The sequence below is a fragment of the Sarcophilus harrisii genome, chromosome 1 (assembly GCF_902635505.1).
Source record: "Sarcophilus harrisii chromosome 1, mSarHar1.11, whole genome shotgun sequence".
Lineage (NCBI taxonomy): Eukaryota > Metazoa > Chordata > Mammalia > Dasyuromorphia > Dasyuridae > Sarcophilus > Sarcophilus harrisii.
The window spans coordinates 602,589,727-602,612,019 of record NC_045426.1 but is presented as its reverse complement, the minus strand read 5'-3'; the positions used below and the strand labels follow the sequence as shown (position 1 = coordinate 602,612,019).

The 22,293-nt window shown below is 36.4% G+C and overlaps 1 long non-coding RNA gene across 2 annotated transcripts in view; it reads left to right on the top strand.

Moving 5' to 3' along the window:
- Nucleotides 1-21,699, top strand: part of LOC105749373 — a 128,520-nt gene extending 106,821 nt beyond the window's left edge. The window contains exons 2-3 of one of the 2 annotated variants that reach the window (XR_001120506.1): nt 20,466-20,562; nt 21,610-21,699. This is a non-coding gene — a long non-coding RNA (uncharacterized LOC105749373). Of the gene's footprint in view, nt 1-20,465; nt 20,563-21,604 lie in introns of both variants that reach the window. The other variant, XR_001120505.1, reaches the window with a different exon arrangement.
- The last annotated feature ends 594 nt before the right edge of the window (nt 21,700-22,293 follow it).

Genomic DNA, 22,293 nt, shown 5'->3' with positions numbered 1-22,293 from the left:
GACATTGATTCATTGTTTGGAGTTGTGAACGAATCCAACATTTTGGAGAGTAGTTTGAACTATGCTCAAAAGTTATCAAACGTATACCCTTTGATCCAGAGTGTTACTACTGGATTATATCCCAAGAATTATAAAGAGGAAGGACCATGTGACGAATGTTGTGGCAGCCCTTTGTAGTGGCTAGAACTAAACCGAATGATTCCATCAGTGGAGAATGCTGAATAAATTGTGGTATATGAAAATATGGAAATACTGTTCTGTAAGAAATGACCAACAGGATGATTTCAGAAGGCCTGGAGAGACTTAACGAACCGATGCTAGGAAATGGCAGGACCAGGAGATCATTATATACTTCCAACTACTAGATGATGACCAGTTCTGATGGATCAGGCCATCCTCAGCAAACAAGATCAACCAAATCATTTCTAATGGAGCAGAAAATGAACACTATACCCAGAAAAGAACTCTGGGAATGACTAAAACCATTACATAATTCCCAATCCCTATATTTATGCACACCTGCATTTTGATTTCCCACAAGCTAATTGTACAATAATTCAGAGTCTGATTCTTTTGATAGCAAAATAATTTTTGGTCATGTACTTATTATGTATCTAAGTTATATTTAATATATTTAACATCTACTGGTCATCCTGCCATTAGGGGAGGGGTGGGGTAAAGGGTAAAATTGGAACAAGAGGTTTGGCAATTGTTAATGCGTAAAGTTACCATGATATATCCTGTAAATAAAGGCTATTAATTAAAAAAAAACAAGCTAATAGTACATTATTCAAAGTCCAATTTTTTGTACAAAATAACTGTTAGGACATATACTATATTGTATTTAATTTAAACTTTAACATATTTAACATGTATTGGTCAACCTGCCATTGGGGGGAGGGGAGGAACGAGGGGAAAAATTGGAACAAAAGGTTTGGCAATTGTCAATGCTGTAAAATTACCCATGCATATAACTTGTAAATAAAAAGCTATAAATAAAAAAAGATAATGATAGTTTTTTCCAAGGGCATTTTCAGGATAATTATTGATACCTGAATTGGATAGACTATCTACCCTGAACATGCATATTTTACAAGTTATCAAAAGGGGGACCCAAGGGACTAAATGGCTTACCCATAATCTTCTTATAAGTATTATATATTAAAAGCAAGATTTGAACCAGGTCCTCTTGATTTAAAGGCTAGTATTTTTTTTCACAGTACCATACTGCCCTCTGCATCAGAATTGAATCAGAAATTCACTATGCATATATCATTGTTAGATTAACTATAGATTTCTCCTAGATAACAACTGCCTATATCTGAGATCACTAAGAGTTGTATCTGTGTCAAGGCTAAGTTATCTGAAGGACTAATCATAAATTCAGAAAATAGTGTCCATTAGCTTAACCACTTGCATCCTGGCCAATAGATATACTAACTTTAAGAATCATTAACTATGAGAGTTGGAAGTGGACATCTTTATGAAGAATGACACAAGTAGAGAAGCAGGAGAGGACAATTTATACAATAAGAACAGTTGTAAAAACAAACCACTATAAAAACTCTGATCAATAAAATGACCATTTTTTATTCCAGTGATGAAGCATGCTACACCTCTTAACAGAGATGATGGACTCAGGGTATGAAATGATACATATTTTTTGAATATAGCTAATGATGGAATCTGTTTGATTTAAATATATAACGGGTGTGTGCGTGTCTATTTGTTACAAGGATTTTCTTTTTCTTAATAGGATGGTGTGTAGGAGGGAGAAAAAAGATTTTGGTTCATTTTTTTTTTAAAGAAAACTAAGTTGAAAAGTGAATTCCTATGCATACATATTGGTCTTTTCAGATAAATCTAATTGTTCCTCCTTATTGGCTTTGTTTCCCCTGCATTTTCAGAATTTCAATCTTGAATATATCCTATTCCTCCTGAATTGACATTCTCTATAGAATTTTATCCCTTAAGATTCTATATACATTTCCTCCAAAATCTTTTAAAACCTTTCTTCTCAAAATCAATGATGTATGGCAGGTTGTGGTTAGATTCCTTTTCTTTCTTTCTCACAAACTTTGGGAAGGTTACTTTCCCTGCCCTCTTCCCCACCACTACTCTCAGAGCTCCTATCATTTTCACACTAAGAACCAGTTCTTTCTTCTTGGAGAAGATGAGACGCAGAATTTCACTTTGTTGGTTTCTCTACCATTTGAAGAGTGAAAATAATTTTAAGGAAATCAAAAAGTTATTAACTGTTCTTCTTTTGGCAAAAAAAAAAAAAATCTTAGAAGATGTCTGTTTAATTGAAGTTCCTTATCTCTATTCAATCATGGCTCTATGCCAGGCTTGTGATCTGTTTTGCAAATTACTTATCTATTTTTTCACATCATCTAAGTGGTCTATATTTTCTCCAAAGGAAAAAAAAAATCATTTGTTTCTCTCTCCATTGACCTTCACTTAAATATTTTATCATTTTTCTCTTCTCAGGATCCTACGTTTCATGAATGTGAATATTTTATTTTATTATGAGTATATTATCATGAATATTCTGTCTTATTATAATAGTATGTCAATAGACTGAATAAACATACTGTCTTATTATAATGTTATGTCAAACTCACACTTTTTCATCTTATCTTACTTCTTTTGAATAAGATACATCAACTCAGAAACATGATCCAATCATATGTTTCAAACCACTAAATTGCCATAATACCCATGGGGTTAAATTGCCTCCTTACATTAGGATCTTTATTTCCTTCTGCTTCATTGCCAAAATGGACATTTGGGCAATTGTGGACCATTTGAAAGTAGGATTGTTGATAGTAGTATCAGATGCAGAGCTTTTTTTCTCCTATAAAACAAGAGCAAGCTATTTCAAATTGCATTGGTGTCATAATTCATTCTGCAAACCTGATATGGATGCTAGTTCAACATTCCAAAGGTTATGAAGAATCAGTAACTCTACAGGTCCAAAAAATATGTCCTTGATCTGGAAGTATTTTAGGAAAACCTGGAACCTTTCATGTTCCCTGAATTTTTTAGTTGCTCCATATTTGGTTGACCATAATATCATCCAATAAACCTGATACATGAATTGTATGTTCAGTTTTGTTTTTACCCTCTTAATGTTGGAGAGATCACATGTACCTTATAAGTGTCCATTTAGAAAGTAATTGTTGTTTAATGTTGATGAATGGGTAGGTGAGTCTTAATACCTCTCCAGTCTTTTGCCGTACAAACCTAGGACTCTAGAACAGTATAAAGATTGAAAATAGAATTAGAATGACACAATTTTAATCTAGTTACATTGCACTTAATACATTTTGGACATTAGTTAATAGGGTTTTTAAACCATCATTGGCCCAATTCATTTCCATAAAGTGGTACCTTCATGTAAATTTGAATTTGGGGATAAATATATATTTTATTAAAGTAACAAATTGTACATGATTAAATGCCAAAAAGCAAAACAAAGGACTGTGTGAGATCTGAAGGAGAATGTTATGAGAAGGAGTTCAAAACCCAACTCAGGTCCCAACTCTTACATGAAACCCAGCCTGACTTCTTTGAGAAAAAGCCAAGCTCTGTTTTCCATAAACTTCTATTGAGCATATAGTCTATAACAAACAAGTGAACTGTTGCTTTCAGCTCACACTTATCTTCAAGTTATGAGATGGAGTCCATAAGCTATGCACTTTAGAAAGTCTTGTGATTGCCTGAATGATCATATACCTCATATGTGCTCATACTGTTCATTTATTGTTTCATGTCCTTTTTTTGACTTGTCTCCCTAACAACAAGAGCATAATCTAGCACAGTACTGGAAACATGATAGGTACTTAGTTGATTATTTTGCTGACTGAGTCATAAGCATTGTAATTCATGTCAGGGCCAGCTTTATTTCTCCTTGCCTCTTCTTTTGTAAGCAGAATTTGAGTTATTTTAGGAGCAATTTTTTTTTCCCTCAGCTCATTCTTTTAGCTGTAATTTCTGATTAAAATGCAAATCTTCTTAGAAGTAACATTTTAAAACTATTATTAATCATATATATTTCAGTCTGAGTAAGTTTTTAGAACCTTTCAAGTTATTAAGATCAGCTATATGTGAGTCACTGTGCTTTCCTTTGTTTATAAAAATAGATTTTTACTGATGCATTTTATTTTTATATCACCTATATCCCTCTGAGTTGTCCTCTTATCTCTCTCCCTCTCAGACTTATCACCTATAACAAAGAATTATTTTTGAAAGAAACAAGAAAAAATGTAGCTAAACCTATCAATGCATCAAAAAATCTTCCATTATTATATGCAATATTCCATATCAATGGACCTCTAAAAGTAGTTAGAGGAACGATCTCTTTATATCACCTTTGAGCCTAAACTTGTTCTTTGCAATTTTGCACTGTTCATTTTCTATTGTTTTGTAGTGCTGTAGTTGATGTAGTATTGGGCCTGGAATCAAGAAGATCTGATATAGCCTTAGACACTTATTAGCCATATGATCCTATGGAAGACACAACCTCTGTTTCCTTCAGTATCCTCATCCATAAAATGGGGATAATAATAGCACCTACCTTCTGGGCTTGTGAGGATCAAATGATGTCATAATTGTAAAATACTTAGTACAATGTCTAGCACATAAGCATTATAAAAATGTTAGCTACTATTAAGTATTGTTATCTACTATTATTTATTCCATTTATATTGTTAGAACTATCACATATGTTGTTTTTCTATTTTTTGATTTGTTGTCGTTGTTATTGTTTACCCTTCATTCTCGAAGAAGACCATGACATGAGGGAGGTGATGCCATGGCATACAAGTGAATTGGATTTAAGAGGGGGAGGGCTGTGGTTTAACTTAACTTTGTAACAATTAATTTAAGTCTATATTTATAACATTTGTTGTAGTTTATAGCATAATAATAGTCCATCTGTCTTCTGATGCTACAACCATCTTAGTGGGACATTTATTATCTCACACTTAGACTGAGTGCAATAACATGCTGGTTGTCTTCTTGCTTCAAGTCTTTCCCCACTCCAATTCATTCTCCAATTAGCTGCTAAATTGATTTTCCTTAAGTGAAGATCTGGAAACATTATTTAATATATACATCTCTCTTTCTCTCTCTCTCTCTCTCTCTCTCTCTCTCTCTCTCTCTCTCTCACACACACACACACACACACACACACACTCACACACATTTCAGTCAATTCCCTATTACCTTTAGGATCAAATATAAAACCTACAGTTAGCTTTTAAAGCCCTTCACATTATGGCCCCTTCCTACCTTTTTAGTCTTGGTATGCCTTTCTCCCTTTCCATGCTCTCTGTATTGATCTCCTCTATCTTCCTCACATTTTCATATTCCCTTATCTCTCATTTTTAAGCATTTTGATTGGAGAACATTCTTATTCCTCATCTGTGACTACTGGTTTCCCTTCCCTTAAGTCTCAGCCAAAAGCCCACTTTCTGCAGAAAGTCTTTCCTTTTATTGCTGTTGTTCAGTTGTTTAAGCTATTGTCCAATTCTTCATGATCCCATTTGGGGTTTTCTTGCCATTTCCTTCTCTACTTTATTCTGGAGGCCAACAGGGTTGAGTGATTTACCCAGAACCACAAAGTTAAAAAATGTCTGAGGCCAGATTTGAACTCAAGAAGAGGAATCTTCCTAAATCTAGGCCCAGCATTTTATCTACTATGCCCCTAAGCTTCCCTCCTAGTCTTTCTTAGCTTTCCTTAATCTTAGTGTCTTATATCTGGGAGTACCACCAAATTGTCCTGTCTATAATTGCTTTATACATAGTTGTTTGCATGTTATCTTCCCCATTAGACTATGATCTTACAAGTATGGGACTATTTTTTGCCAATTTTTGTAATTGCCACATTTAACCCAGTGCCTGATATATAGTAAGTACTTAATAAATTTTAGTTGACTGACCATACTTGTCAGTCACAAATTCACAACAATTCAGGGTTGCAGGCCACTTTAATAGGCTTTCAGAGAGCTAGTTATTAAATTTTCAGTGTGAGCCTGCATCTCTTGAAAATCTGCTAATGCTAAAAATGAGACTTGTTTTATTGATTTCTAAATTTCAGAAAGTTTTAATTATGCAGAGACATGATGATGAGAGACTAATAATAATAATGATGATACCTAATATTTATTTACCATTTTAAGTTTTGCAAAGTGCTTTCCATGAATTTTCTCATTTGACCTTCACAACACCCTTCGCTGCAGAGAATTTCAGAAGTTATCTAATCACACTTCCACTTGAACATATCAGTCAAATGGTTTGCTTGAAAATCTCCCATGAGTGAAGGAAAACCAATAAATTCCATTTTGCCTCTAAATGGCTCTAAACTGCTAAGAAGTTTTTCCTTATATCAATCTACTATCTTCTCTAAAATTTCTACACATTGCTCAAAACAAATCAATCCCTCTTCAATGAAATAAACTGTTCCAAGAATTTGTTCAATCATTTGTCATGTCCTACTCTTTGTGACCCCATTTGGAGTTTTCTTGGCAAAGATACTGGTCCAGTTTGTCATTTCCACCTCCAGCTCATTTTACAGATGAAGAAACTGAGGCAAACAGGACTAAATGACTTAGTTAATAGTCACTCCAGCTAGTTAAGTCTCTAAGGCCTGATTTGATCTCAAGAAGAGGAGAATTCTTTGCCCCAGGCTTGGTGTTCTATCAAAATGATGATGCTAAAAACACTTGAAGCTAACTATCATATCATCCTAAATTTTCTCTTCTCCAAGCCAAATATCCTCAACTTTTTTTTCAGCTAATCTTTGATTGGTATTATATGTAGTTTTCAGATTTATGTCTTAACTGAAAGGAATAATTCCATGTTATGGTCATGATGATACTTCCAGTTAGTTTTTAAGTATCTATTCAATATGTTGTTAATGTTTCCTTAAGTCATACAGTTTCCCTTTCTTTCAGAGTGATTTAGAAGCTTTATTATGAAAGCCTTTTGGCCAGCCTCTTCTCTATGAAACTTGATTCACCCAATTAGCTGACAATAAACAATCAATATTGTTAGCCATAGTCTGCTTTTTGGGGGAATTTCTTGGCAAAGATACTAGAGCGGTTTGCCATTTCCTTCTCCAGTGGATTAGGGCAAACAGAAATTTTGCCCAAGGTCTCACAACTGGTGACTTGGCCAAGGTCATGCAGCTAATAAGTTTCTGAGGCAAAATTTGAACTCTAGACTGACTCCAGTCCTAGCACTGTACCAGCTACCTGTCCAATAGAGATTGTAGCTTACTCCAAATCAAAGGCAAATCCCTGTTTTGGGAATTTATTTTCATTGTTCACATTATTGTCAGTTCACACCTGCTTCAACTGCCTTCTAGAGCTGTTCCCAAAGGCATATTTGATACGGTCTTATTATTTGAGCATTTTGTTCATGTCTAAAATTGATGTGTATGAAATGCCTTTACATGGTATTTTTTAAACTATTAAATATCCACTCTATATATTTTTGCACACAGTCATTCATGTCTACAAATCTTCCTGACTTTTCACTACCTAGGAATCCTTAAACTTTTCTTCAAGGCTCACTTCTTGTTCCAATTTTTACACGAGGTCCCTCACTATCATTTTTTTTATTATTTAATAGCCTTTTATTTACAGGTTATAGGCATGGGTAACTTTACAGCATTAACAATTGCCAAACCTCTTGTTCCAATTTTTCACTTCTTACCCCCTACCCCCTCCCCTAGATGGCAGGATGACCAGTAGATGTTAAATACATTAAAATATAAATTATATACACAATACGTCTACATGACCAAAACGTTATTTTGCTGTACAAAAAGAATCAGACTCTGAAATATTGTACAATTAGCTTGTGAAGGAAATCAAAAATGCAGGTGGGCATAAATATGGTCCCTCACTATCATACTAGTGGTTAGTGCTTTCTTCATTCTTCAGAAATTTACTTTATATTATATGTTTATGTGTAGCAAAATATAAGATCCTTGAGGGCAAGACTTTTATTTTTGGTTTTCTATTCCTAGTATTTGAATTAAATTGAATATATTGCTGTGAAGATCAAGATTCAAGATACAAGAATATATTCTTTGGTTGGGAAGTTTTAATTGCAGTACATACTAGAGATTTTTGTTTTCTTTTAACTAGATCAATACAATGTTTGGCATGTAGTAGACACTTAGTGAATGCTTATAGAATTGAAAATGATACTGGATTTCAAGTCTGGAAACCTGAGTTGGAATTTCTGCTTTCCTACTACTGGACAGTGGACAAGTACAAAATGCTGACAGGACTCAAATGCAGAATAAAGAAGATGAATTAAGATGATCCCTGTTACAGTTCTGGTTCCTATAATTCCATGGTCTCATGACTCACTGACTCTTGCTGATTACTCCTTTGATAATATGAGATGTGATGTAATTGCATACTGAAAATGGTATCTTTGTCTTCTATCTTGAAAAGTCTATTAATGAGTAATATGCTTTATTATAGTCAATCTCCTATATTTTTCCTATGAATTTATTTCTGATTCATCCTCCCCAGCTCCCACCCCAAACTGAAGAAATTCTGCAAGACAAGATTTTTTTAAAATATTTTTTTTGATATTGACAAAATCTCCCCCTTTGTTCCTCCTCCCCTTCCCAGAAAGCCATTCTCTATTTAAAATAATACCTTAAAGAGGAAAAACAATTAGTGAACCAATCAATCTATTGAAAAAAATCTGAAAAAACTATATACAGTTTCATAGCCATGGACCTTCTACCTCTGCAAAGAAATGGGGGAGGTACCATCTCATATTTCTTCTCAAGTCAAACTTATTTTTTGTAATTTTGTACCATTCATTATCAGTTGTTTTGTGGTTATTATTGTTTCCATTTTCATGTTGTAATCAATGTATATATTGTTTGTCCGGTCCTGTTTACTTCACTATGCATTTTTTAATGTAAGTTCATGCTACTCTGTATTCATCATATTTGTTATCTCTTACCACACAGTTATACTCCATGATATCCATTTGTTTATGATTGTTTAACTATTCCTCAACTGGTAAGTATCTATTTTGTTTTTGGTTCTTTGTTACCATAAAAAGTTTTGCTATAGGGGAAGATTCTGGGAAGATGGCAAAGTAGGTTGGTAAATTTCAAGCTCTCCCTACTTCTCCCACAAATAGAACATGTTTGCATCTCAGGGTAAACATAGACTGGTGAAAAACCAAGACTTGGGACAAAACAGGGATCCTCCAGAAGTCTGAAGAAGACTGCAGGCCAGGATTAACCTGTTAAAGTACAAACACCACCAGGCTAGTTTCTCAAAAAATATCAAGTAGGGACTCCTGGGACTAGCTGTTTGTAGTTGGAGCCTCAGCAGGAACCACACAGGCTTTCACCTACCATATGGTTTGTTTGAGTAGGGGTTTGGAGTCTGGGAAGACTGAGTGAATTTCAGATGAAAGGGAATGCCAGACCCAGCTGTGCTTCTGAGACCCACTTTGGGCAAGAAGGAATCAGCACCTGGTGAGTGTAGAAGCAGTTGGGCGGGGGCAATGCTGGCTGTGGGCACTTGCAGGAGAGTGGAGCTCTTAGTTTGGGTTTCCTGGTCAGAGTAAAGAGCTAAAGGGAAATTTGAGGCACCATTCTTCCACCCCACGAATGGAGGTACTTACACTTTTCATTTAAAATACCTTTCATTTTTTAAAAAAAATAAACCATCAAAGAAGAAAGAACCCCATCATTGAAAGAGAAGAGGAAGACTAAGATTCATCTTCAGAAGAAGACAAAAAACAAAACAAAACAAAAAACTACTCCAAAGAGTAACTTGAAATGGCTTTCTGCCCAGAGAATATTTATAGAATTCAAAAAAAAAATTCAAAAATCAGAGACATTGAGGAAAAACTAAAGAAAAAATTAAAACCATCCAGGAAAAACAAGATTATCAAAAAGAAAGTTAACCAATAAGAAAAGGAGATACAGTCTCAAAGATGAAAATAATTCTTTGAAACTTAGAATTGGGCAAGGGGAAAGCCAGTGAAGCTATGAGAGACCAAGAAATAACAAAACAGATTATAAAGAATGAGAAAATAGAACAGAATGTGAAACAACTTATACAAAAAACAACAGATTTGGAGAACAGATCAAGAAGAGAAAATATAAGAATAATTGGACTGGCAGAAAGTTGTGACCAAAGAACTTTGACACAATAATACAGGAAATAATCCTGGAAAATTGTCCTGGAGTAATAGAACAAGAGGGGAGAGTAGAAACAGAAAAAAATCTACCGTTTACTACCTCAAAGAGATCTTTTGTGGAAAACACATAGTAATATTATTGCCAAATTTTGAAATCCTCATATCAAAAAGAAAATTTTGCAAGAAACCAGAAAAAATTTTTAAATACACTGGAGCTACAATTAGAATTGTACAAGACTTACCACAGTAAGCCACAGTAAGAGATCACAAGCCTTGGAATTATACTGATATGGTTAGTGGCAGTGAAGAGAGTTGTGAGAATTAGAGGAGGAATCCCCTCTGGTTGGGGCAGGTCCAATGTGAAAGAATCTGCAAACTTGAAAAGTCTGAATGGCAGAAAAGGAAAGTTTATTGTTCACTAAGAAGCTCTCTTAGTGAGCAAATTCCTAATGAGGAATTTTGCAAAGAGTGTGTTAAAAGACCCCTGTTTTATGAGTAAGTCTTGGCTTGCCAAGGGTGTGTATGTGTGTGTGGGGGGGGAGGGGGTGCAGTTTGAGCTGATTATGAGACCAAGATCTCCAATTGAATGGGATTTGAAGGGATTTTGAAGGCTTTTTCCTAGAAGCTAGAATTTCCCGAAGAGGATCCTGGCAATCCCCAAAAGATCAAGGGAGAATGATTTGACAAGATCTCCAATTGAATGACAGTCACTTAACTTGGGAAGGATTTGTCTGGGAAATTATGCTTTATCCTATGGGATAGTCTGAGACCCCAAATCTAGTTTCAGATCTTTAGACAAGCAAAAGAACTAGGCCTGCAGCCAAAATTATCATATCTAGCAAAATTATCTATAATTTTCAATGAGAAAAAAATGGACATTCAAAAAAAAATCAGATTTTCTAGGACTTTCTATCAACCAAACCTGAATTTTACAGAAAATTAAGATATATACATATGTATACATACATAAATCTTTTTTTAACTGTAGGTTGCTTGGAGGTACTGGGGAGGGGGGTTTAAAAGGGAGATAAGTGTGTATATATATATATATATATATATATATATATATATATTTGTATATATAAACGTATCCTTTCTTCACTATAGCCTACTTGGAGATGGTGGAGGGAATGAAAGGAGGTGGTGGGGGGGAGAATAAAATAAACAAGGTTTGCAGCAGAGAACAAAAGAATAATTTACAAGGAAGTAAAGAAAAAATGGACACTTATGGATATAATTTTTTCTACTAATATATATATTTTCTTAAATTGGTATTTGTTGTTATATATTTTGAATCCTCCCAGATGTTCTGCTGGGCACATAATAATGTTCTCTTTTGTTTTGCTTCATTTTATTTTGTATTGCTTTTCTGGCTTTATTTTTGCTTATTTTATTTCTTCAATTAAAATAAATTTGGGAAAAAAAGCTTTGCTATAAATATTTTGTTATATATGGGGACTTTCCTTTTATGAAATGACCTTCTAGTAATAGATGCCTAGTTAAAGAATCTCTAGATCAAAAAAATATAGATATTTGAGTTACATTATTTGGATAACTACAAATGATTTTCCAAAATGATTATACTAATTCACAACTCCAGCAATAATGAATCTCTGTGCCTATCATTTTGCAATCCCTTCAACATTAATTATTTTCATCTTTTCTATTTGAATTTTCATTTATTTTTCTCTTATTGTTAGTGATTTGGAACATTGTTTCATATAATTAACATATAGTTTCATATAGTTAACAGTTTACAATTCTCTTTTTGAGAACTGCTTGTTCATATTGTAATAACGAAGAAACTGAGCAAGACAGAGATTAGAGACCAATTCAATAGTTTATTAAATGGAGAGAAATACTGGGACCATTGGATCCATGTTGATCCCAGGGCTAGACAAGACTATCATCTCAAAGAGGCTAGCCTCAAATCTTGGGACAGCAAGCTTTTTATAGAATAACAAGAACAATGATATAATGGAGGTACCTAGGTGGGGATAACCTAATGGTGGGAAGTTACTGATATTCTAATGACATCTAAAATGGATAAACCTTTATCTTGTCAAACATTAAGAAGGAATGTCTATAAAACCTTTACCTCAAACATTAAGAGGGAAAGGTTATAACCTAAGGAAGAATAACTAAACAGGCAATTGGAGAAATTGGGTCACAACATTAAAAAGGGAACTTTGGCATAACATTCCCCACTTTTCTCTTGGAACTATTCAAATCTTTGAATTACCTTCCTCTAGAAGGTCTTAGCAACATAATTTTGAACAACCTTATGTGAAGTAAATAGACCAATAAAAATCAAAATAAAGCTAGACCAATGCAAGGACTTATGGCAAGGTCAAGTCTCTCCCTGATAACCCCAGAGTTTATCAGCAATACACAAAGTTCCTTATTTCAATTATTTCTGACATTGTCAGATCCTCTGCAGTTGAGGAGCATATGGACAGCTGTGGTCATTTGTGCATGACTCGGCCTCTGCTTACAGAGCAGCAGGGCTCAGGGCAGTTGTGCTGCCCATTCAGAGGGGCAACCTGTTCCAGGAGAAAAGGGTGAGGCTTGGAGTAGTTCCACCTGTCCTGCCCAGAGGAACAGGGCTACAGAAAGCAGACTTTTGAGCAGATTATGCACAGTTAGACCAAGTCAGGCAAACCCCAAACTTTTAGAGGCCTCGATATCAACAAGGTCCTTTTAAGTACGCTGAACTACTAATTAAGGACCTGGGGTAACAGGAATGGAGAAACAGATAAGAGAGACTGCCAGTTCCAAGACAGGTATCTAATTTCTGGTTGTTTATAAAAAATAATCCCCAAAACTGAGTCTGCCAGGGAAATTCCAACAGAATAAGGGATTTCCAAGTTAAAGCACAACTAGCAAATCATAGTCTAGTAAGGAGTAAGCAAGGAGTAAAGGACTTCCAATTAAATCTGAACTAGCAAGATAGGAGGTAGGGCAGAAGTGCCTAAGGAAATACACCAGTTTCCCCAACTTCCTATTTCTTCTCCTCCCTTTTTTCTTTTGGATAGGAATTATCAAATGACCATCCCACATATAAATCATATACATATGCATATACATATCAGACTAAAAGTCCCTCAAACATAACAGCAATAGTTACACAAGTTTAACAATTTCCATCCTAAATCTTAAATACACAGTGATACAGTTACAATTCTAACAAGTCAACCACTTTCCCACTCCCCCATATCAGTCCAAATTATATTGGGAAAAGTGGGCGATGGTTCTCAATTGCTGCTTCCTGCTGAATAGGGACAATGCTCAGTCCGGTAAGAGGATGGGTGTATGTAGTGTGGCATGCTGACAATCAAAGCTTGATGTAGGTCCCAGAAGCAAGTCAATATATCTGTAATTTGACCAGATCTAGAAATAAAAACAAATCTAACAAAGAAAAATTAGAACAGTCTGATATAGAAAGACTGGTCTACAAGGACTGCTACAAGATGTGGCCTCTCATTAGTTTTAAATCTTAAAAAAAACCTTGAATATCCAGGCACAATATCTAATAACCAATAGATGACCAGACTAAATACTTATTTGCTCAAGTATTTAGGATATAATGATTACAGATAACCAGATTGGAAACAGCAAGGTATGACATAATTGAATTAACAATTTCTTATTGACCATTGCTCTGATTATAGAAATCAGTTACAGGAGGAAAAAAAAAATGCAGTGACATATTAACTACAAACCCAAGAAATTTTACCTCTAGTAACAAATCCTAAACGGATACTTAACATAACCTTATCAGTTTGCTGCTTTTAGCCAAGAACCAGGTAGCTACAACTTGATAAAAAAAAATGTCCAGAACAGTTTAGAGGGAGGGGGGAGGATAGGATTCCATGTGACTAACCTTCCCCCGACTCCACCTCCAAAGAGAGGGGGGGAGGAGGGGAGGGTGGGGGCAGAGGGAAGTAGAACTAATCTTCACTCCAGACTAACTAAATGCTCCAATAGCTGAAGTAGTAGCAGTGGGGGGGAGGGGGAGGAGGGCGAGTTTAAATCTTTACAAAAGATCCCTACCCTACCCAACATTTAAAGTAGCAGAAATCAGTGGGTGGGTAGGGGAATCCCATAAAACCCACATGTCTAGCAGAGCTGGATTTAAAGCATATAATCCATTTCTATCTCATTTCAAATAATAAAACAACATAGTTTCTTTCTCTCCTTCTGGCCCCATGTGGCCATTATTCCCAATAGACTCTTCCTAAGTCCCAGCTTGGCCAGAATTGAAGCTTTCAGAAAAGTCAGATCCCTTGTTACATACTTTAGGTAAAACTAGAGGCCCATGACCTCTTTCAGGCAAGTTAACAGAATTTCTTTAACCAGCTATTGTTCCTTTAAGATCTTATACTTAAAGATAACCAATTCATTTCCCAAATTTAGAATCATCTTTAAATTCCTAATCAAATGTTTTCTCCAGCTGGAGTTCAGTATTGAAATAACCAATTCCCAAATTTGATCATTGTTCTTAAATTTAACAGAGCTCTTAAATGAACAAAACAGACAAATTACAAACAATTTAATACAGACAAAGATCACACAGAACAGAGCGCAACTAGACTGTCTAATAACATACGAGCCATACAGAACACTGATCACACTTAGACTGCACAATTACAACATTCAGTAGGACACTAACATTAAAGCCAAACCAAATGGCATTTGAAAATCCCCAGTCTTAATAGATAGCCCCCTGAGCATGCAAAAGCCTAATTCTGAGGCTTCTATAGTTAAAGGCTGATGGGAGGGGCATTGTTCTAAAACACAATGATCAAAGCAGGGAAACTGAGTCCCGTTTTCAAATGTATACACTCCCCACTCAGTGGAAGAAGTGGGAGGAGAAACAGCATGAGAGTGGGGGAGGACCTCTTGTAGAAATGCATTGAGATGCAAAGGAAGGGCCTTTGTCTCTGGAAAAGGATTTGGACAGAAAGAGTTTCCTCAAGCAAAGCATCTGCTCCAGGAAAGATTTTAGAGGTAGTGAAGTGTCTAGATTGTGGACAGGTAAAAACTTAGTTTTCCAAATCTTTGCAGCCTCCCTCATATATGTCTTTTTAGAGACGGAGCCTGCAGCAATTCCTAAAGAATTGTGCCAAACCTCCCAAGAGCTCCACAACGACTGCAGTCATCATCCATTTGATGACTGCAGTGTCCACCACAAGATAAGGAAAGAAAAAAGTCTTTTACCTTGTCCAGAGTTCCGTATTTCTCAAAGACACCCCAATAGCAACCACCACATCCAGTTAGCCACGCATAAAGAATCAATGGCATCTCAAGGACACCCCAACAGTGACAACCACGTCTGATTATTCACACAATGTGTCTTTAAAAGACACCCAGGTAGGGTCCCCTGCATCCAGAAGACCCTACACCCAGAATCTATAATTCCAGAAATCCAGATGCTAGCATAACAACCAACCAAACAAAACAAATCTTAAGACATAACCAGATGGTACCCCAAAAGATACCCAGACAAACTTACTCTCCTGTGGCCAAAATAGAATTGTCTACCATCATGCTGTTGTGGCTAGAAACTGCTCTCTTTCCCATAGGCTCTGGAAAAAAATCCAGCGGGGCTCGGCCTCTACAGGCCAAGAATTCAGATTCACAGCCACCCACCCCAAGGCAGAGATCCGAAAGTCTCATCTCTAATCCTGCTCATTTTCTAATTATCTCCCTGGGGAGCTCCAAAATGTAATGCTGAAAAAACTGAACAAGACAGAGATTAGAGACCAATTCAATAGTTTATTAAATGGAGAGAAATACTGGGACCAATGGATTCATGTTGATCCCAGGGCTAGATGAGACTATCATTTCGAAGAGTTTAGCCCTGAATCCCGGGACAGCAAGCTTTTTATAGAATAACAAGAACAATGACATAATGGAGGTACCTAGGTGGGGATAACCTAATGGTGGGAAGTTACTGATATTCTAATGACATCTAAAGTGGATAAACCTTTATCTTGTCAAACATTAAGAAGGAATGTCTATAAAACCTTTATCTCAAACATTAAGAGGGAAAGGTTATAACCTAAGGAAGAATAACTAAACAGGCAATTGGAGAAATTGGGTCACAACATTAAAAAGGGAACTTTGGCATAACATTCCCCACTTTTCTCTTGGAACTATTCAAATCTTTGAATTACCTTCCTCTAGAAGGTCTTAGCACCATAATTTTGCACTTTTAAGAGACAAAGAGGACCTATTGGCTGGAGGGAGTATTGCATATTAGGAGGATGTCAAAAAGGCTGAAAAGGTAATGTAGCAGTGAGTCTGGGAGATCCTGAAAGGCCAGGAAGAGTTTGAACTTTATTTGATAGATATCAGGATTTACTGAAGATGTTTGACTAAAGCAATAACATGACAATATCTATGCATGGAAATGATTTTTCTGGATTCAAAGAGTGGAAGGTAAAGACAGAAGAATGGTTGATAAGGAACTAGAAGCACTAGAAGCTTTTTAAAAGAATTTCAATAGGGAGAAAGATATGACAGTATAATTGGATTGACATAAGTGATGAGGTATAGATCTGGAGGGAATATGGGTTGGTCTCCTAGTTCTCCTGAACACCAAGTAAGGGTGGGTTCCAGTGAGAAATTCGCTACATAAAAGGCTGTGATAAGAAAAGGCACTTTGTTAAAGAGAGAGACACCAAGATGTTCACTTAGTGGGCAATGGCAAAGAATTGCAAAGAGACATTTTCTCAGGACTTATTTTTATACAGAAACAAAACAATTTAAGTTTTGCATTCAAAAGGAACATACTTGAGATAGGGTGTGGGAAGAGAATCTTTCCCAGGGAATATAGGTTTTGCATCCAAAAGGTGCATACTTGAGATAAGGTGTGGAAAGAGTCTTTCCCAGGGAATGTAGATGCTCTTCTAGGTGAGGTTTATTGTCCTCATCATAAGGACCAAGACAAGGTCGACTGGGGATTGGAAACACTAGAAGATGTGTGTAGGTAGACAGAGACAAAGATATGTGGAAATAATAGGAATGATTGTTCAAACAAGACCCTGGAAAAGGCAGGAAGGAATCATATCAAGGGCACAGAAAAAGAATTTCATAGTGTGGAATATGATTATTTCCTCTTCTGTGACCAAAGAAAAGAACAGAAGGGGTAATGGTTTGAAGAAATTTTGAAGAATGGAAGAAAGAGGTCGGGTAAACCCAAATAAGATAACCTCAGTCTTCTTCCATTATTGTGCCAAAGTTCCCTTTTTAATGTTGTGACCCAGTTTCTCCAATTGTCCTATTTAGTTATTCTGCCTCAGGTTATAACCTTTCCCTCTTAATGTTTTGCCTTGGCCTGTGAGTCAGAGTGTGTGGACCCTGGAAGAAGAGAGACAAGAGCAAGAGACAGGGGAGGCACAGAAGAGAGGCAAGACAAGATACCTGATCAAGCCTCATTTTAATGAGTGCAATAATACAAGTATTTATAGCAGTAGGAAAGGAAGCAGGGTCGTGCAAAATCAGTACAGGATGGGGGCCCTAGACAAAGGATTGGTTTCCTGCCAAAGGATGAATTGACCAGGTGTCTTTGGTCATGTAGGAAGCTCCAAGATGTGATTAAAAGGTGCCTAGATGTCTGCCTACTCAAGGTTAAGGCAGTCTTAGGAATGTGGCCTTATTACCTGTATGGCTTTATCGCCTGTAGATTAGTGCCAGCTCCCCAAAATGTTTGATGAGATAAAGGTCTACCTCAGTTGCTCTGCCCCAAAATCCCAGGCTATAATCATTCCCTCTTAAATGGTTGATGAGATGAACGTTTTTTATCTTTAGGTTATAGACATTCCTTTTTAATGTTTAATAGGATAAAGGTTTATCCATTTTAGATGTCATTAGAATATCAGTAACCTCCCTCCATTGTGTCATCCTAGGGGCCTCACCCACCATTAGGTTATCCCCACCTGGGTACCTCCCCCATTATGTCACTGTTCTTGTTATCCTATAAAAAAGCTTGCTGTCCCAGTACTCGAGGCTGGATTCTTTGAGAGATAGTCTTGTCCAGCCCTGGGACAAAGATCCATCTGGTCCCAGTATCTCTCTCCATTTAATAAACTATTGAATTTGTCTCTAACCTCTGGTCTTGCTCAGTTTCTTTGGCATTACACCATGAAGGTGGAGGCAATGTTATTTGATAGTCCATCAATAACAGTCGAGAAGAAAAGGGAGAAATAATAGAGGCAATCGAAATTGGACAGAGAGAAAGGGCCACTAATCAGTGACTGTGTGTAATAGGATGACAAAACTCTTTTCCACTCCCCAGGTGCCCCTGGTTTCCATGACAATTCACTTCATGCAAGACTGAAAAGACCAAACAGAGGCAACATAACTGGCAGCCTAATGATAATAATGTTGATTGGTTCAGTGCTCTTGCCTATGCTTTGTATTCCTTCCAGGAATAAAATCACTATGTATCTTAGAGAACAAACGAACAAACAAACAAACAAACAAAAAACCCCACAAAATAATGGTGAAGATAGAGAGGATACTTTCTGTTGGAAAGATAAATTAGGATCACTCAGTAATTGATGGCTCTTAGTGGAAATCCTGTATTTGGCAGCAAAGGCTTCTAAAATGAAAGGATAATTGATAACTCATCATCTACACTAAGGGGGAAAGGAAGCCCATATAGGACTAATGTATCAAGAAGAGATTTGTTACAGTCAACTAAAAATGGAAGGGGGTGCTGAGGTCCTTCTAATTTCATTTATTAAGCACTTATTTTGTGTCAAATTTTAAGCTAAGGATTGCAAATATAAAGTCAACATAGTCCCTGTCCTCAAGGAGTTCACAGTCCAAAGGGGTAGATAACACATTAAAAGATGCTTAAGGATCAGAGAAAGGAGGAGAGAGTTACCTACTTTGAGGGTATGATGAAGTTTTGCAGCCAAAGTGGTAAATAATCTAAGAAAGTAATAATTTCAGAACTAATTTCATCTTGCAGAATGAAGAGTTTCTAGAGATTGTGAAGTCCAGAAAAGCAGCCAGATGGTGTTCTCTTTTATTGTCCTGACTTAGTTTCCCTAATTATCCTGACCCAGTTATGCCTTGGTTTCCCTAATTGTTCTGCTTCAGTTTATAATTGTCTGCTCAAACCTGCAAAACCTCCCCTCCCTCTTTATCAGAATATTTGATAAGGATAAAAGATTTTATGTTTTGGAATATCAGAATGCCTCTCCCCATCCCAAGCTATCAGAATGAAGAAGGGACCCCGAAACTCTAAAACTCCTTGGACAAAATGTCTCTGCCTCAGTGAGGGACCCTGCCTGATTCTTTCATCTAGATCGGGTTGGTTCAATCCTGAGCAAAAGAATTCCAACCCTTTTGAATTAAAGAAACTCATTTGATTCTATTCAAATTCCAGCTCAAGCTGAAACCCAGTTTGTAGATGAGCCAACTTGGGACTCCACCCATTAGCCCCCTTCAGCTAGTAGCTAAAGCTCCTATTATAAAAGAGCCAATCTAAAATCCCCTCTTTGCAGAGGTTCTAAATATACCATCCTATGCCATGCCATGCCAAGGAAACCTCTGCCTGCTGGAATAATAATCTTTTCCAGTGCTACCCTGTCTTTATTCTCACCTATTCCCTAATGAGACTTTATGCCTCTCTGTCAGGATTTCTAACCTTACTTCCCAATCCCTATAATAAACCTATTTTATCAATCTAGGTTTTCGGGTTTATAAATTCCTTTACAGAGAATCCCTGCATCACTAGAAGGGCGTTCCCTAAAACTCCCTACCCTTGAGTCGAATCCCAAGGGAGCCAAACCTCTCCATTTGGTTCCCTGAACCCCAAACCTGCCACTAGACCTTATCATTTAATTCCCTGACCACCAGAAACCCTAATTTCATTTTGGTTTCCTAAATCTAGACCTTATCAATTACCTCATCATATTTTTGGTTCCCTGAAAGGGAATCCCCAAAACTAGACTTTACCTCAAGAATATCAGATACCGTCTTATCAAGATGCCTCCTCCTATTATGTCATCCCCCTCTCTGGAGGCTCACCCCACCCTGTCTCAGCACCCTGACTCTGTCCCTGTCTCAGTCTTCCCTCTGTGTCTGAGACATGTGTATATATGTCATTGAGAACTCACGTTGTTTGCTGGATTCTTAGAGATGATAGTCTCATTCAGCCCTGGGACCAAACCATGGATCTATTTGGTCCCAGTAAATCTCTTCCTTTCAAATAAATTATTAAATATTCTCTAATCTCTATCTTGCCTCAGTTTTTCCAGCATTACAATGGGAAATAATATCAGGAAATCGATGCCCAAGATGGAGTGGTGAAAGAAATAAATTTATATAATGCCCATTATATGTCAGGTAAGCATTGGTATTTGTTATGTTTTATAGTTGAGAAATCTGAGACAAACAGAGGTTAAGAGATTTGTCTAGCTAACTAGTATCTAAAGCTGGATTTGAACTTAGATCCTCTTGACTCTAGGATCAGTGTTCTATTAAAAAAAAATATGGCTACTTAAGGTGGGGGGGGTTCAGGAGCTCCAAATATGACATCCCACTTTTCCTCTTCTGTATAAAAGATACATCTCTGACCATGTTAGGAATATAATTCTAATTCACTCATTTCAGTCAGTTCCAACTCTTTGTGACCTACATTTGGGATTTTCTTGGCAGATACTGGAGTAGTTTGCCATTCATTTTCCAACTCATTTCAGAGAGATGTAGAAACTGAGGCAAATAAGGTTAAATGGCTTGCACAGGGTCATAGTTGAAGCTGGATTTGAATTCAGGTCTTCCTTACTTCAGGTCTGGCATTCTATCTATTTTGCCACCTACCTTCCCCTCAGAAAAGAATATTCTCTCCTTTTGTGGTATTACAGAATGGTAATTAGTGGGGATGGAGAATTATGGGGAGGGGGAAGGAAATGTGCCCATAAAACATCTTTTTAAAACTCTGCTGACAGGAAAAGATGATCAATGTTGGAGGGGAAATGAAAACTGGGACACTAATATATTATTAGTGGAGTTGTGAATGGATCCAACCATTCTGGAAAGCAATTTGAAACTATGCCCAAAGGGCTATAAAAACATGTATATTCTTTGATCCATCAATGTCTCTACAGGGTCTGTATCCCAAAGGATCATAAAAGAGGGAAAAGGACCCACATGTACAGAAATATTAGTAGCAGCTATTTTGTAATGGCAAGGAACTAGAAATTGAGTGGAAGCCCATCAGTTGGGGAATGGCTGAATAAGTTATGGTATAGGAATGTAATGAATATTATTATTCTATAAGAAAGAATGAAAAGGCTGATTTCTGAAAAGATAACTGGGAGGGGGGTATATGAATTCTTGTCACATGGATTCCTCTCACTCTGTCTTTTCCTTTTTCTTCTTCTCTAAGCTTAGGTTTGGACCTCATCAAAATGATACTAAGTGAAGTGAGCAGAACCAAGACAACATAGTGCACAGTAACAGTAAGATTATGTAATGATCAACTGTGATAGACTTGATTCTTTTCATCAATGAGGTGATTCAAGGCAATTCTGATAGATTTGTGATGGAAAGAACCCTCCACATCCAGAGAAAGAACTATGGAGACTGAATGTGGATGAAAGCATACCATTTTCACCTTTTTTGTTATAGCTGCTTGTTTTTTTTTTTTCTTTTGATATTATTTTTCTTGTGCAGCATAATGAATATGAAAATATATTTAGAAGAATTGCATGTTTAACCTATATTGAATTGCTTGCTATCTAGGGGAAGGGGGAGAGAGGGAAGGAAAGAAGAAAAATTTGAAACACAAGGTTTTTTGCAAAGATAAATGTTTACTATCTTTGCATGTATTTGGAAAAATAAACTTAAAAATAAGAAAAAAAGTTTTATCTACATTCTTAACATTTTCTCTCCACAATTAACTCTAGACAATCAACAAAACATTAGATCAAGGCCTGATTTATATATAGCGTTTGTCAGTTTCCACTGGACTCTTGTGAGCTGGTTAGAGCTAGCTTTAGCAGATCCCTTATCAGGAAGCAAGGTATTATCTACCTACCACCTCTTCTTCCAGAGCTATACTTTGGGTTCTTTGTT